This window comes from Mobula hypostoma, chromosome 2 (assembly GCF_963921235.1).
Source record: "Mobula hypostoma chromosome 2, sMobHyp1.1, whole genome shotgun sequence".
Classification (NCBI taxonomy): domain Eukaryota; kingdom Metazoa; phylum Chordata; class Chondrichthyes; order Myliobatiformes; family Myliobatidae; genus Mobula; species Mobula hypostoma.
In genome coordinates, this window is record NC_086098.1 from 241666364 (window position 1) to 241672887 (window position 6524).

Consider the following 6524-nt stretch of genomic DNA (forward strand, 5'->3'; position numbering starts at 1 on the left):
CTGATGTTAACAGTTGGAAAATTGAACAGAGTAATTTTTTTTCAACTGGGATTACTAATGGTTATTTGATGGTCAGCTCGACACCAATGGGCTGAAGGGCTGGTTTCTGTGTCTCTATCTCTCGACCCGCGCCCCCTTTGGGGCATCGACGTTGCCAGTATCAATTGTCTGTCCCTGGCTGCCCTGGAATGAAGGGGTCCATCACGTGGGAGAGTGTAGAGCGGAGAGAAGAACCTCAAAGCTGAGGTTCTAGGTTTACCGGAAAGAGTTTCGGGGGGGTTGGAGGAAGAATTTACCCTTTGCCTACCGCGGAGGGTGAATAGACTGGAACACACTCTCTGAGGGGGTGGTGGAAGTGCTGAAGAAATGGGTACATCAGGAGCCCAGGACAGAGAAGACTAGAGGCCAAGTGCTAAGTGTGCCAGTAGAAGTTGCTCGATGGACCAAAGGACAAGTCTCTATGTCTCCTGCCCTCCTGCGGAATACTTCCCTCTCTGTAATAACCCTCCGGTACTGAGACAGAATCCCTTGATTTGGATTTAAAGTCCACCTACTTGAGGAGATTTGAACCCAGCAACTCTACTTTCTAAGGGGTTTGCATAGATTTGGCATGTTGTTAAAAACTCTGACAAACTTCTGTAGCTGCACAGTGGAGATGATCCTGACAGGTTGCATCATGGCTTGGTATGGAAACACCAGTGCTCAAGAACGGGAAAGGCCAAAGAGAGGGATGGATGCAGCCCCAGCTCCCACCATCCAGACCAAGGCCCCCTTCCCACGATCACCATTAGACAAGAGGTACAGGAGCCTCAGGACTCACAGCAACAGGTTCAGGAACAGTTGTTACCCCGCAGCCATCAGGCTCCTGACCAGTGTGGATAACTTCACTCACCTCCACCCTGAACTGATTCTACAACCTGAGAACTTACATTCATGGACTCCTTACAATTCATGTTCCCAATAAATTTTTGATTTGGACAATTTGTCTTTTTCACATTGGTTGTTTGCCAGTCTTTGCCTGTTTATATATAGTTTCTTGTTAAATTCTACTGTATAACCCCCCCCCCCCCCGCCCTGTAAATGCCTGCATGCTCTGGTTTCCTCCCACTTTCCAAAGATGGATCAGGGTTAGTAAGTTGTGAGCATGCTGATATTGGCACTAGAAACACTTGCGAGCTGCCCCCAGCACATCCTCGGACTGTGTTGGTTGCTGATGCAAATAACACATTTCAATGCACGTTATATGTGACAAATAAAGTTAATTTTTTTTTTAGTTTTAAGAAAGTGAATCTCAGGGTAGTATATGGTAACACAAGAGATTCTGCAGGTACTGGAAATCCAGAATAACACACACAAAATGCTGCAGGAACTCAGCAGGTCTGGAAGCATCAATGGTAAAGAATCAACGTTTCAGGCCGAGACCCTTCATGGTAACATATGCATACTTTGATTTTTTTTAAATTACTTTAAACTTTGATTTGGCCCTGATTTTTGGCTCAAGTCCAGTTTCCTAACCACTACACAGCTAGCCCACTTGCTAATGGAGGAGGAAGGGCAAACCTCTTGTCGACGGAGTTCTGAGAACCAGATTAGCATCTGGCTTCCTCACTGGAAGGGCCTCCCCCTTCCTCTGTGAGACACTGACAGTGACCAAGGTTTCAGACATCTTCAAACCCTCCACAGTCCCACACCAAGATGTCTTCCAGTCACGAGGGAGGGTCTTGACATAATGGATGTGGAAGGAGTCGTTTCCTCTTGTGGGAGAATCAAGAACTAGGCCTCACTCTTAAAAATAGGTGGCCATCCATTTAAGGAGCTCTCCTAAGGGTCTCAGACTGGAAATGGACTGTGAAGCTCCTTAACACAAAGGTAGATAGATTCTCAAAAGGCAAGGAAGGAAGAGTGAAAAGCTACTGGGGGTGTCTCAGAGTACAGCACAGCACAGAATCCGGCTTTTGACCCATCCACTCCACGCCAAACTGTCACTCTGTCTAGTCCCATTAACATGCACTTGAACCCTAGTCATCCATGTACTTAGCCAAATTTCTCTTCAATGTTGCGATCAAACACACATCCACCACTTCCATTGGCAGCTGGTTCCACACTCTCACCACCCTCTGAGTGAAGACGTTCCCCCTCGGGTTGCTCTCGAACATTTCACCTTTCACCCTAGATCTCCAGTTGTAGTCTTACCCGACTTCAGTGGGAAAGCCTGCTTACACTTAACCTATCTATACCCTTCACAACTTTGTATACCTTGGACGGGACTGTGGTCACAATCAGATCGGCTTTGAACATGATGTAGGAACGTACGATAAAGGAGCAGGAGTTGGCCATCTGGCCCATCCAGCCTGTTCCACCATTCAATAAAATCAGGTCTAATCAACACCACCTTTTCCCCATACCCCTCAATTCCATGGCTATCTAAAGATCTAACTCTGACTTAAATATACTTAGCAAGGTGGTCTCCACTGCTTCCCTGGGCGGACGATTCCTGATTCACTGCTCTCTGGGAAAAGCAGTTTTTCCTCATCTCCATCTTAAGTCTATTCCCCCAAATCCTGAGGCTACATTACTAGTTCTAGCCTTCACTCTGCGTCTGAGGCTATGGCACTAGTGCAAAATACTTTCCTGCCTCCTTTCATAAATTTATCTGTTTCTATAAGATCTCCTCACATTCTTATGAATTACAGTGAACCCAGCCCTAGATGACTCACTTCATCTCCCCAACCCAGTGAATCTCTTCTGCACCATCTCCAAAGCTAGTATCTCTTTCCTCAATGTCCTGATTAAAGGTCTTGAATGCTGATCCCTCTCCATAGATGCTGCCCGACCTGCTGAGTTTCTCCAGCACTATGTGTGTGTGTTGCTGTATCTTTCTTCATGTAAGGAGACCAGAACTGCACACAGTACTCCAGATGTGGCCTCACCAGTTCCCTGCACAGTTGCAGCACAACCTACCTGCTCTCAAATTCAATCCCTTTGACACTGAAGGCCAACAATTCATTTGCCTTCTTAATGACCTGTTGCATCTGCAAACCAACCTTTTCTGATTTGACAAAATTAAATTGCAAATCTCACTAAGCAGCCTATTTGTCTCTGCCTAAGCTGTACACTCATTTCGGCAGCCACTCATGATGCATTTTCAGAAGTACATTCATTCAACATAATGACAACACAGCTATTGCTGTGGTTAACACATAATAGCGGGAGATTCACTTTGTGTCAAACTCATGATGCACTTCCCTGTATGTCTATGAGGAAGCATCACTGTGTCTAAATCCGGGAGTGTGTGATGGGATGGTGTGGTTGGAGCTTCACACTATGTCTCACCCCAGGAGTGTGTGATGGGACGGTGTAGAGGGAATTTCACTCTGCGTCTGACCCTGGGACTGTGTGATGGGACGGAGTAGAGGGAACTTCACTCTGTGTCTGACCCCAGAAGTGACTGATAGGATTCTGTAGGAAATTTGACTGTATCTGACCCCAGGAGTGTGTGATGGGATGGTGTAGAGGGAGCTTCACTTTGTGTCTGATCCTGGGACTGTGTAGAGGGAGCTTCACTCTGTGTCTGACCCAGGGAGTGTGTGATGGGATGGTGTAGAGGGAGTTTCACTTTGTGTCTGACCCCAGGAGTGTGTGATGGGACAGTGTAGAGGGAGATTCACTCTGTGTCTGACCCCAGGACTGTGTGATGTGATGGTGTAGAGGGAGCCTCACTCTTCGTATTTACCCCATGTGCCCCTATTTCCATCCTCCCACATCCTTACAAAGTGTGGGTTTGATGGGTTAATCAACCCCTATAAAATTCCTTCCTAGTCTGGGGGAGCAGATGGGAATGTGGAGGATGAAATGGGAAATGGGTCAGCAGAGACTTTGTGGGCCAAATAGCCTGTTTCTGGCACTGCAAAGTGCCGAGGTTTGAGGGGAGGCTGCAATGGGTAGGGTACACCTCAGCCTTTCACAGGTAGGTTGACTGACTGCAGGCCAGAGACTCTCAGATCATCTTCAGGTTTTCTGTCTGAAATATCAGCTGCTCTGATCTCTGGAATAACTGCGTATCAGGCTGAAACCAGAGTGAGTCACATCCCCGTCACAACATCCACCAACGGCTGTTTCCCTTTGACCACTCAGTTCTGAACCAACCAACGTAAACCCTATTGACAAACACCAGAGACCCCGCAGTTGCTGGAAATCCAGAGCAACACAGGAGGATCTTGCCAAGTCAGGCAGCATCTACTGAGGGGAACATTCAGACTGGAACTCTTCATCGGGACTGGGAAGGATTGGGATAAATTGGCAGAGAAGATACAAGGATCTTCCAAGCTTCTCACATCTTCCCTCCTCACTCCACTACCCCCCAGCCTCCAGCAACCCACCCACCTCCTTATTCTAGCTTCTGCTCTCTTCCTTTCCGGTCCTGATGAAGGGTCTCAGCCTGAAACGTCAACTGTTTATTCCTCGTCATAGATGCTGCCTGACCTGCTGAGTTCCTCCAGCATTTTGTGTTACACAACCCTCACAATAATTTAACAGTAAGACCACTTTGCAATAAAGTGGACATTTTGTTCTAATTGCATTCCTTCTTGTAAACAGTATGAACAATATGTGTAATTCTCCCAACACACATCAAAGTTGCTGGTGGAAGGGTGTCAGCCCAAAACGTCGACTGTACCTCTTCCTAGAGATGCTGCCTGGCCTGCTGCGTTCACCAGCAACTTTGATGTGTGTTGCTTGAATTTCCAGCATCTGCAGAGTTCCTCATGTTTGTGTAATTCTCCTCCCTCCTTTTCCATCCCCCATTCTTGTTCCCCTTTCACTCCTCCTCTTTCATGGTCCACTCTCCTCGCCTGTCAAATTCATTATTCTTCAGCCCTTTAGCTCTTCCACCCATCACATCCCGGCTCCTCAATTCATGACCCCCTCCCCCATCCAACCACCTTCTCACCCGCCCTCCCCACCTTCTAATTCTGCCATCTTCCGCCTTCCTTTCCAGTCCTGGTGTATAGTCTTGCTTGAAACGTCAACGGTTTACTCATTTCCATAGATGCTGCTTGATCTGCTGAGTTCCTTCAGGTTTGTTGTGCTGGATTTCAGGCATCTGCAGATGTCTTGTTGTTTATGGATTCCTGCGATGAGCAGCCTGTGATGCGTTATCTGTAGGGCACAGGTCTTTGCATCTAGCTGGGCCCTGCAGTAACCTGGGACAATATTACACCTGAGAGAGGCTCCCCATTAGCTGGGGTAGACCATGGATGTTGTATCCTATCCTATGCAGGTCGGGGCAGTACAATATGGAGAGCAAGCTGTTGCCCATTCAGCAGGCTCCCCCTCCACGCAGCCGATGAATCCAAAGGAACGGCAGGGAACCACAGTTTGGTACCAGCAGCATCGCGGGAGTTGCTGGTGTTGAACTCAATGTAGGCCTGCCTTGGGGAGTCCAGCTCCAGATTTTTTCCCTCGGGGGGTTTATTCCCGAAGCCTTCCCCATGAGTGGGTGCAGCAGAGGTGGTATCAGAGTTTTCCTTCTCTTAGCTGAGCTGCCAACCACGGCCGATGAGCCCCATCTGCCCCAAGCGACTGGTTTTACGGCGCCAGTAACCCACCTTTGCTCCTTCTCCTGTCAGTAGAAACGGTTCTGCCAAGCCACGCGTGAAGGCCAGGAGCTGGACTTGGATGTCAGAGGCTATTTGAGACACACGCCATTGGGAGTATTTAATAGGTAGTGGGAGTTAGTCTCCATAATCCACCTTCCCCCACCATGACAACCTTAAGGAACTGCTACAATGAACGAACTGTAGTATACTCTGGTCCTGTAATATAGCACCACTATAATGGGCTAGCGCTGTAATACAAGCCCCTCATTGGGCTTGTTACACAGCGAACAGAGCCAGGCTAACTATCACTAATAAGACCATGCTTCTCTAAACGCTTGTAAATCCTGCTGCTAAGAATCCTTTCCACTGGCTTGCCCACCACTGATAAAAGACGCACTGGTCTCAAATTCCCAGGATTATCCTTATTCCCTTTCTCAAACAACAAAACACCGTTTGACATCTTCCAGTCCTCTCGTACCACTCCTGTGAGGGTGCAACATTGAAGAGGTACGTACATAGGAAGGATATGGAGGGCTATGGTCCAGGTGCAGGAGGGGACTAGGCAGAATAGGCATGGGCTAGATGGGCCAAATGGCCTGTTTCTGTGCCGTCGTATTTCGTGACTCTATAAAGATCATCGCCAAAGGCGAAGCACTCTCTCCCCTTGCATCCCGGGCTACCTATCCCGTCCAGCTATATATCTACCCTAACCCGCGGGGGTAGAAGGGACCTTTGAGGGTATTAAAAAGCAGAGTGCAAGCCTGCAGGGTCCCGTCATCAGCTGGTACGGGCACCAGTACCAGAGATGGGAGCCCAGGGGTCCATCGGACATCAAAGCCTGGAGACCTGCCCTGAAATGGGAGGACTGTGTGTCTGTCTGCGTGTGTGTGGGTGAGTGGGTGTGCGTGTGTGTGGGTGTGCATGTGT